Here is an 11680-nt window from a genome sequence, read left to right on the forward strand (position 1 = left end):
CTTACTACACCTAACCTGAAATGGGGAGTATGAAGACCAGTTTCTGAATTAAATATTTCTCTTCATTGAACTACTAACCAAAGAGTATGCATGGGCTGCTTATAGAAACCCCTACACATTTAGAGCAGATGTGCACCTTGATCTTCATGTGTGTTCTGTAACAACTGAAGCTGGGGCTATCTTTAACTCTGTTGCCTGCCAGTGGATCCCTTTTGCCTAACTGGGCTGAATGGTTTTAGTCTTAGAGGAGAGGATGTGCTTAGTTAGTCCTGCTGGAACTAGATATCCCAGGGCAGGGTGGGAAGTCCAATGGTGACTTCCCCTTCTCTAAGGAGAAGTGGGGAGGCAATTGGTTGAGAGATTGTAAGGGTGGGACTGGGAGGAGAGGAGGGAAGGGGCAGCGATCAAGATGTAAAGTGAATAAATAATTAAAAATAGATGCTTCTCTCTCCTCTTAGAATTGAAAAGATCATTAATTTTTGAATCAACTGTTTTTAAATGTATTCAAATTTATGATGAGCAGATCCACTCTGCCTTTGAAACACAGCTTATTAGTTATTGTCCGTTTTAGAGCACCCTGCTTCTGCCTCTATAACCATGACCTTGTATGCCTACCAAGGTGTGCTTGTTCCTGAACCTGGGCCTAAAAATTAGATCTTTTACTGTCATTAAATAGATTTACTAAACACTTTCAAAATCATCCATGTGTATATATTATTTTGCTGATATAAAAATAAAATTAATAGTATTAACCTTTATAAATTTAGTCAATAAAATTGGTATTAGATTAAATATTTGTAGTGTAATATTAAAATATTGAGCAGTGAGGTTTCTGTTAAAAGTCTGAAGAAAATGTACTTGTAAATAAGTTTTTCTGCTTCTTATGTGGCTTAAGCAACCAAGAAAATTGGGCATTAAGAATAAGCCATGACTATAAATGTTTTGAAGCTAAAGATAATATATTTTTGTTTTTCCTTATTCAAGATATTTTTTACTTATCCCTATTTACCTATTTACCTCAATCATATCCCAAAAGGTGTTTTGCTGATATTTCTCATTCATTTTCACTGGCATTACTGCTTAATAACTAAGAGCTACTTTTATGTATGTAATATTTATTTTACATGTTTCTTTAGGACCTAATGAGCAGAGAATAAAAGGACTGCCTTAATTTGAAAATATATTTTACTTTATACACTTTGTGTTCTTCCCAGGAGAATAATATATATTCCAAACCCAAAGAATTACTGCACCAAAAGTTATGTTTATAACATGTTTTATTACCTAATGGACCCCTTAATGTACAGAAATCTCAGGTCAATTTTTAGTGAGAATTGCTTATGAAACTGGAGAATAATAGTAACTGGAGCACAGTCTTTGACCCCTCTTGTTCTGAGTATACTGATGCTTAGGATATTACTGAACCCCAGAGCAGCAAGACAGTATGTCTGATACAATCCTCAACCTTGGTCCTAGTCTTTCTTTTCCTTCTCAATAGAACCTTTGTGATCATCACAACCCCATGTGTGTGTCATTCAACATGACTATTCCTCATCATATGCTTGCATTTGTGTTTATTAAAATGTTACCATAGTATGAATTTAAAAATCACATGTAAAGTAACTTTAATATGGTTGCTACTATCCCCAGTGTCTCTCTGGAATATCTACTAGGAACTCAGTTCTCTGAGCCTCGGCACACATCTTAATGACTCCCATATTATGCTTGTCCTTTCTCTTGCCTATCAGCAGATCTTTTTTCCTCAGATCAAGGCTTAATTACAAGAAAAACAAAATCCAACCATATGCAATTTGTGGAAATTCAACATTTTAAATTTAAGAAAAATAAGGTAAATATGATATCAGTCATCCATCTACAAGACAGATGCTGAAATTACAGAGAGAAGGAGTGAGGCACTAGAGTTCTCACAGTTCAGGGCTTACCGGATAATAATTTTTATCCTTTTCCTTTGCTGGTTTTAGTATCCTCAGAGGACCCAAACTTCACATATGATAGATAATGGCAGGTAAAACTTTCACAGCTGGAAAAGATTACTCTATAATTAGAAATGTGGATGGATTTTTAACACATAATATATAACAAAGAACTGGGAAAAGTATTAACTTACCATAAAGACAAATGGTTCCCCTCACTTTCCTAAATCTCTTGTTGAGCCTGTCCTTTACACTGCACTGGGAGTGTGAGGAGTTATTTCCTCACTCAGAGGATCCATCCTAGTCAGGTGAAGGATAACATCAGAATAAGCTCACTGGTCTGCTTTATCAGCCAAAGCCCTTCACAAGTCCTTTCTTTATTTCTCAGCTTTCCGGGCTTATCACGCTGTTTCAGATCAGCAATAAGAGAGATAAGGACAAAAAGAAACATACTCATCAGAACAGAAAGAAGCTGAAATAAGTCTGTTTTTCGCAATTCTCTAGGAACCCATAGAAAGTCTCCTGCCCTTACCCAGTGTTCTAGTCATTTTTCTTCATTTTCTCTCATCCGTATAAGGATATCATAGATTATAAACGTTATGTCAATATCCTTCAGCTCATTTTCTCTTAACTACCTCAAGCTACACAGGCATCATCCATGTATTCCACATTGGCTTACTTATCCTGGCAATATTTTGAAGGCTTAGTGTATAATAAACACTGTTTGAAACAAAGGAAAGGCTGAGGCTCAATACCAGGATTTCTTACCCTCGTGGGCTTTGGTTGTAGGAAATGAAAAAGAATAACTGCCATGATTTGGAAATGAAACACTCAAACCATCTCTGTGGCAAATTAAAACAGAGCAGCAAGGTAACTGGGGTTTGTTATTGTCCTTACGAACTTCTTTCAATGCCAACATTTAAGTAGATGTTTTAAAGATAAAAGGATTTGGATTTCAATTCCTAAAAAAAAGATCACTCTTGGGGAAAGAGAAAGAAACGCACAGTGGATAGGTCTCCGGTTGTTCTCACACCTGGTAAGTATACCAGATCATTGGCATGATTGAGAAAAAAAAGATGGAATCAAATTCAAGTGAGGGGCATGTTGTGAATATAGTTTATTGCTTGAGTTATGTTATTTGGGAATCCTGCACGTGAGAGGATGTAAAATGTTAAAGGTCCCTGTCCCCAGCCGCTTCTGGTTGGTAAATAAAGTTGCCACTGGCCAATGGCTGAGCAGTGAGGCAGAGGCAGGACTTCAGATTTTCTGAGCAAGGAAACTAATGGAAGAAGGATTTGGTATTACCATTCTGAGGAAGCGGAAGGGCAAGGTTTGAGAGCTGCAGAAGAGAAAACATACAATCATGTAGGAGTCAGGGAAGAGCAAGCCCAGGAGGTCCCACCGACTGTGTCTAGGGCAGCAAAGATGGAATATGGATTTTAGAAAGTAATAATTCAGAACTATTGAAGGGAAGCCATTAGCAACATGGAAATTTGACAGTGGCCCAATCATTTAAGGCATATTAAAATAGTAGGCTGTGTGTGTGTGTGTGTGTGTGTGTGTGTGTGTGTGTGTGTGTGTGTCTTTCATTGGAGAATCCAGTGTCTTGGGGTGAGTAGCAGCTACAGGCACATAGTTGGAGCTATGCAACACATGGTATGAAAAGTAAGCATAGTGAATATCCTGAGTATCTCAGATTAGTAAAAGGAATGAGATAAGTAGGGTAAATTCTCTCTCTCTCTCTCTCTCTCTCTCTCTCTCTCTCTCTCTCTCTGTGTGTGTGTGTGTGTGTGTGTGTGTGTGTGTGGAGGGGTTTCATACTCTGAATTCCATTGTACATAACCCTTTGATTGCCAGCTAATAAATCTGGTAGAGGAAGGAGAAACAGTGTTTAAGGGAGGGTAGCTGGAAGGGGATAGAGGGAAGAAAGCTGTGGGGAAAGTGATGCAATTCTATTTCTATCAAAACAGTATTTAAAAATATTTCAAAGGGACCAATTCTTGGCAGCTTTATTCATCATAGTCAGAAAATGGAAAGAACCTATATGTTCTTCAGCCGAAGAATGAATAAAGAAAATGTGTCACTTCTACACAGTGGAATACTATTCAGCTATTAAAGCAAATACATCGTGAATTCTGTAGGCAAATCAATAGAACTTGATAATATTATCCTGAGTGAGGTAACCCAGAACAAAAAGGACATGAATGGTTTGTACTCATTTATAAGTAGAAATTAGCCATAAAATGCAGGATTCCATAAACCCAAAGAAACTAAACAAGAAGGAAGGCCCACATAAATTGCTTTATTCTCACTTAGAAGGGAGAATAAAATATGATTATAGGAGGCAGGTGGAGAGAGGGAGCTGGATGGGAGAGGAGATGGGGAGGAGAATGAGAGAAGTTCCAGATCAGGTGTGGGAAGAAACAGGAATGATGGCCAGAACAACAAATAGAAATCTGTAGCTGACAGGGGTAAGAGAATGGGGGGGGGGGGGGATAAAGATCACACTAGATCTGGGATGGGGAAGCTCCCAGGTATCTGTAGGGGTGACTTTAGTTAAGACTCGCAACAGTGGGGATATGGAACCTGAAGAGGTCACCTCCTGTAGCCAGGTAGGAACCCTGGTGGAATGATAAGGATACCAAAACACTCGCAAAAGTTTCAATGCAAAATTTATCCCATCTACAGGAAATGCAGAGACAGGGTGATGGAACAGAGACTGAGAGAATGGCTGTATTAGCTAAGAGTTTACTGCTGTGAAGAGACCATGACCAAAGTAACTCATATAAGGACTATATTTAATTGGGACTGGCTTACAGGTTCAGAGGTTCAGACCATTATCATCAAAGGTGGGAACCTAACAGCACCCAGGCAGGCCCAGGAGGAGCTGAAAATTCAACATTTTGTTCCAAGCCAAACAGGAGAAGACTGGCTTCCAGGGAGCTAGGATAAAGGATCTTAAAGCCCATTCACACAATGACATACTTCCTCTAACAAGGTCACACCTACTCCAACCAGGCCATACCTCCGAATAATACCACTCCCTGTACCAAGCATAGTCAAACCATCACAGTGGTCAAGCAATAACTGTCCCAATTTGAGACCTACCCAATGGGTGAGCACCAATCCCAGACACTTTTAATGATATTCTTTTATGCTTGCTGACAGGAGCCTAGCATAACTAACTTCTGATAGGCTCCACCCAACAGCTGACTGAAACAGATGCAGAAACTCACAGCCATTGGCAGAGCTTGGTGACTCTTATGAAATATTTTGGGCCCGAAAGGGGGAACTTCACAGGAAGAGCCACAGAGTCAACTAACCTGCACCCTTGGGGACTGTCAGAGACTTAACTACCAACCAAAGAACAGACACAGGCTAGACCTAGGCTCTTGGCGCATGTGTGGCAGATATGCAGCTCAGTCTTCAATTGAGTCCCCCACCAACTGGAGAGGGGTCTGTTCCTAAATTTGTTGCCTGCCTGTGAATACAGTTCCCTTATCTGGACTGCCTTGTCTTGCTTCAGTGTGAGAGGATGAACCTGGCCCTGCAGAGATTTGATGTGCAAGGTTTGGGACCCAAAGGGGGCCTCTATCCTTTCAGAGGAGAAGGGGACTGGGAGATGGGAAGGAAGAACTGTATGAGGGGGAACTGAACAGGGAAAGGGTAGCAATCAGGATGTTAATGGATAAAAAAAATGTGGTTTTTGGTGGGGCTTTTGTGTGTGTTCCTGTGTGCACATGTGGTGTGTGTGTGTGTGTGTGTGTGTGTGTGTGCATGTGTGTGCTAAGTCTCAAACCAGGATAAGTCTCCCTCAGTACCTGTGGCACCTCCCCATAATTCTTAATCTAAGAATTACTTTGCCACTTAATCTAAACCATTCCCTTCAAGGGGCTAAGTGGCCACCTTACTTCTCTCAGCCTGATCCCTGTATAATTCAGTCTCTTGGCTTCTTAGTTCAGATTGCCTCTCAGCTGGCAGCTCCTCTCTTGCTCTCCCTCCCGCCTACTCTTTCCTCTCATGGTCTGGTGTAGTTAGCCAGTCAAGTTTATCCTGAACTCTTTTCTCTGTATGCTTTCTCTGTTATACCTTCAGTGAAAAATCTTCTCCATACTTTAGGAGTCAGTTCCTCCTCATTTTCTTTCTTTCTCTTTCTTTTTTTTTTTTTTTCTTTTTAAAATTATTATTATCTAGTGCCAAATCCTTGGGAGTGGCATAACTGAGCTCCCTTGAAGGTGACTCAGCCTCTTTGAACCACTGATTAGATTCTCCTAACATAGGTGTGATCCTTTGTTCTGGCTGGCTTATGCTTAGTTGATTCTAGCATCTGCTTTTTCAGCTGCTTCCTTCCACCTGCCTTTTTTCTTCATTGTTGCTCTTGCAGCCCACTCTGCTTCCTAGGCACTTGCATCTCTTGGATATGACCCGCTAACTCATCTGTGTAATGCCAATGTGGGCACGTCTTTCTACTAAAAACACTTACTGGTCTACATAGCAAGTCTCCCCTCCTTCTTAAAGTTGCCTGCAATCCGGTGATGTCCTAAAACCTTCCTTGGCCACTATGTTATCTCTTCGCTCCCATCTGCAGTCCCTTAGCTTCCCTGGCTCCATCTTGGCCACCTATGTTATCCCTCGGCTAACTTGAAGCTTATAGAAATTCCTTCCAGCCTTGTCTTTGTCAAGAATTTGTGGTCTTTTCTCTTTTCCTCCTAGGACTCAGAGTATATTAGAGGCTCACTATGTTGCTGCAAAGGGCTTAGCCTCAGCACAGATCAATGACCAAAACTGGAGCACTTGATTTCCAAATTCTCTCATATGGTAACATCATCATCTACTGTTGTGCCAGGAAACACTCGTGAACCCCCAAAATACCACCAAGGAGCCAATTCCAATGTAATTGCATTACCCTCTCTTTATTTAAGCACAAGGGTGGGTCACAACACCATCTCTGATGCAGGAAAGCAGGAGTGGACAAGAACTCAGTTTCAGGTAAGCATTTGTAGAGACAAGAAGGGGGCATCTAGCCTGGTACACATCTTATTGAGGGGCCATTTTATGACTGTTAACATAATTGGCCGGTATTGGGAGCCAAACCATAAACATAACTTCTGTTTTCCTCCTGATTAGTGGTCGTTATGAAGTTAGGGTCAGAGGCAGGCTTGTAAGCTTGGGGTGCAGATCTGTTGGGGAATAACCTGGTACTAGACATAGGTCTTCTTGGGGAGTAACCTGGAAACTGGGTGGAGGTACTGGCCTGTTAGTTAACTTGAGTCCAAACTTAGGTTAGGTTTTCTAAGCTAGAGTCTGAACTCAAAATATCCCATCTCTCATCACTATACAAACAAATGAACCCCAAATTTCTAATATCTAAACATTTCTCTACACTTCCAAATGTCTCTTGTCTCTAAGGTTTCTCTACTTCCCATTCTTAAAATGCTTTTATCAAAGTGATTTCTCTGTGCCCTGCTCTCAAAAATAATCTCTTAAGACTATGCTGTAAACACTATCTGGGGTAAAGCTATAAAACCTTAATCTTATAAAAGCTACTAACTTGTAAACTGTTATATAATTTATTTAGTGGCAAGCTTTATTTAGCACCATATGTGTGTTTTCAAAGTTAAGCCTAAAGCAAGTAACTAAAAGCAAGTAAAATTTGTTTAAATTATGTATATTTAATAGATAACAGTCCCCAAACTCTTCAGAGATCTGTTGAATATGGCATTTAAAGTATTTAATGAAAAGGGTTCCATGATAGACAGATATGCCAGCTCAAAAGAGTGACCCTGGGTCTTAGAAGAAAATGATGGGGATGACTCCATCTGTATCTCAGTAACACTGACCACTGGGCAAAGTACTGCTCCATCCCTTGCCTGCCACCAAGGTTCTGCCCAAAATGCAGACACTTAGGGCTTGATTGCCCTACTCTACCTGGCCAATACAGGCCACTTTCCCAATTTTATTCACTACAGGAATATCTCTGAAAACTTCCAAGTCACTCTGTGTGTGTGTGTGTTTGTGTGTGTGTGTGTGTGTGTGTGTGTGTGTGTGTGTGTGTGAGAGAGAGAGAGAGAGAGAGAGAGAGAGAGATGTTTCCTGTGCTTTTCCTTCCTTCCTTCCTTTTTCTTTCTTTCTTTCTTTCTTTCTTTCTTTCTTTCTTTCTTTCTTTCTTTCTTCCTTCCTTCCTTCCTTCCTTCCTTCCTTCCTTCCTTTCTTTCTTTCTTTCTTTCTTTTTCTTTTCTTATTTTTGTAAATTCTGGTTTGCTTTTCTGCTTGTTTGTTTTTCTTTGCCTCTGCCTTACAAACAGAGAAAGAAAGAGGGCATGGAGTTTGGGTGAGTGAGGAGGTAAGGAGTTTCTGTAAGGATTTGGTAGAGAAGAAATCTTGATCAGAATAGACTGTGGAAAATTACTTTCAATGAAAAGTATGCTGAAAGTTCTCTACTTGAAAAATACATGAAAGGTCAGGGAGGGCTTTGAATCGGTAGCGGCAGAATAGAGATGCGCTTTCTTTTTTTTTTTTAATATTTTTTGTTATTACGTATTTTCCTCAATTACATTTAGAATGCTATCCCAAAAGTCCCCCATACCCTCCCCCCCCCACTTCCCTACCCACCCATTCCCATTTTTGGCCCTGGCATTCCCCTGCACTGAGGCATATAAAGTTTGCAAGTCCAATGGGCCTCTCTTTCCAGTGATGGCCAACTAGGCCATCTTTTGATACATATTCAGCTAGAGTCAAGAGCTCCAGGGTACTGGTTAGTTCATAATGTTGTTGCACCTACAGGGTTGCAGATTTCTTTAGCTCCTTGGATACTTTCTCTAGCTCCTCCATTGGGGGCCCTGTGCTCCATCCAATAGCTGACTGTGAGCATCCACTTATGTGTTTGCTAGGCCCCGGCCTAGTCTCACAAGAGACAGCTATATCAGGGTCCTTTCAGCCAACGCTTGCTAGTGTATGCAATGGTGTCATCGTTTGGAGGCTAGATGCCCCTCAACAGAGGAATGGATACAAAAAATGTGGTACATTTACACAATATAAATTAAAAAGAATGAATTTATGAAATTCCTAGGCAAATGGATGGACCTGGAGGGCATCATCCTGAGTGAGGTAACGCAATCACAAAAGAACTCAAATGATATGTACTCACTGATAAGTGGATATTAGCCCAGAAACTTAGTATACCAGAGATATAAGATACAATTTGCAAAACACATGAAACTGAAGAAGAACGAAGACCAAAGTGTGGACACTTTGCCCCTTCTTAGAATTGGAAACAATCACCCATGGAAGGAGTTACAGAGACAAAGTTTGGAGCTGAGACAAACGGATGGATCATCTAGAGATGCGCGTTCTAGTGGTTGGCCCAAAGAAAATAAACTGTTCAGTTACTTAGAATGACTTATTGCCCTTGCTGGTGTCTATGCTCATTGTTTGTGTTGAGGGGCAGTGGGATGCAGGACAGAAAAGGAAAAAGGATGTCCCCAAACCTAGAGTTACAGTTTGCAGTGACTTACCTGTCATGAGTATTGGGGGCTGAAATTAGGGCCTCTGGAGGAGCCTGTGAATGCTTTTAAGAGCTGAGTCATTTCTCCAGCTCATTCAACAAGTCATTTCAGAAGTTCAGGAGTTTTCAATAAGTTTACAGGAAAATCTTGGAAAGTGTTTTTTATTGGCCACTGCTTTTCAATAGCCAATGGTGTTTTTTAATGGCCAATGTTTTCTAATGACCAGTCTTTTCTATTGGCCATCCCACAGGACTGCTTATTTTGTCCTTCCTACTCTTTACATATTTTTCTCTCCATCTCATTTTCCTGGAGTTCTTACTCCCTCACAAGGTCAGTTGCTATCTATACCCCAGTGCTCTCACTGGGAGAGCACAACCTCATCCCTCATCTCATTCGGGTAGCTGCACAGATGCTTGCTCCTCAGAAGGGTCATCTTTGATTATGCTGCCTCTGAACTTGCAATCCATCTCATATGCATTAATCTTCTGTCATTTGTCAGAGAACTTGACAAGCTGGATTCTTATTCATTTGTCTTACTTATACTATGTAACACATGCGAAAGCAAACTGCAAGACATTTACAAGCACACACATACATATATACATATATGTGTGTGAATATACATGCATGTTATATATGTATTAATACATGTTCTTCATACATGTATTACATACATAAAATTAATAATTACTGTATGAGGGGTTGTGCAGGGGAATGAATGATTGTGACATCAGAGTAACATTTAATGGAACAATTAATATGCGAACACATAAGAAAACATAAATGTGAATCTACACAACTTTATAAGCACTTTCCTTAGCACATCCTGATGCCACAAAGGAAACTTTGACTGTAAATGAGGTAGTAGAAGTGAGTCACAGTAAGTAAAGGTCTATTGGCATCGGATGCACTGACATGTTTGATTCCCTATTAACAACAATTGGATACATTGTGCCTGTGCTCCATTCTGAGCACATAATGAATAAACACAAAAGCAAGCAAAGGAAAGCACACATCGTTACCCCTGTGCAGACAGAGACCTAAATACAACCACAGTTCACAATATACACTGAAAACTTTTACATTTTGAGTCCTCGAGAATGAAAGTTGTCCTCTCACAGATGACATTGGAGGACATACTTCCAAATATCATCTAACTCATTAGGGAAGCTCTAGTCACAGGGCCACAGAATCATGGCAGAGTAAAATATCATCTTAGGAAAGTGCACACAAGATATTTTAATACTTTTGAATATTGAATTATAAGTATAACCAAAGGTGATTATGATTTTGAAAAAAAAAAACCCTTTTTAAAATATTCTCCTTGGTAGCTTCTATTTTAAATCTGATGTAGATTTAAGGAGCAATAGATAAATTATCATCATCATAAAAGTTGGAGCAGCTGTATGAGACCTTGAATAAAAGGACTTTCTCTTCATTTCTATTCTAAAATGATTATGACGATTCTGTGTACCATCACAAACAAACATCAAGTATTATCAATAGTATCAATAAGCAGCATAAAAATTCTCTCTACCAGCTTTAGTATAAAGTACACATTGATGTTTTAATATCTGGGAAATTGCCTTTAGTGAATTATGTCATTAAATTAATAAGGAAGTTTCTTTTTTTTTACTAGTTTTAGCTTCCATAATATAAAATTTAAAATTATATACATTTTACATTGGGTACCTCTGCTTTAGTGATATTAAAATTTATTGCTTCTCGGCCTTTTGGCTAAGATCAAGTGTAGTAATATTAAAATTTTACCTGGATTGAAACATATTTGCTAATTTCTTTTGTTCTACCAATTAGAAGGATTATTTTCATCTGCTACCTTCTAGCAGGATAAACAAGCAGAAAGATTAATAATATAAACATAAATTTCTTTCCTGAAAATATACCACAATATATAAAAAATACTAATGATAATCTCACATTTATTTTATTCATAATTTACTGGAAATAGATGAAGCTAAGAATCAGGAAAAGTTAGCACTTTCAAGTGTTTGAATTTTTCATTTTAGCATACTTGTTCCTCCGGGAAAACATTTATGTAATGTATTTAAATATCATGCTAAAGTAACGCTGACACTTGTTCATACTTTATTTATATTGTACTTGACACATCAGTACTGAAAATAAATTGTAAATTCTAATACTAATAATGTTCCTGTTAGTTAATAAAAGTTTGACAAATAATTTGTTTTTCTATAGTCAGTGAAAAATGAGAGTAGTCAT

At 39.1% G+C, this 11680-nt stretch overlaps 1 pseudogene; it reads left to right on the plus strand.

The window, feature by feature from the left end:
- The first annotated feature begins 11156 nt into the window (after positions 1-11156).
- Positions 11157-11302, plus strand: Gm52224 (annotated as a pseudogene).
- Positions 11303-11680: the final 378 nt, after the last annotated feature.

The sequence above is a fragment of the Mus musculus genome, chromosome 15 (genome assembly GCF_000001635.26).
Source record: "Mus musculus strain C57BL/6J chromosome 15, GRCm38.p6 C57BL/6J".
Taxonomy (NCBI): domain Eukaryota; kingdom Metazoa; phylum Chordata; class Mammalia; order Rodentia; family Muridae; genus Mus; species Mus musculus.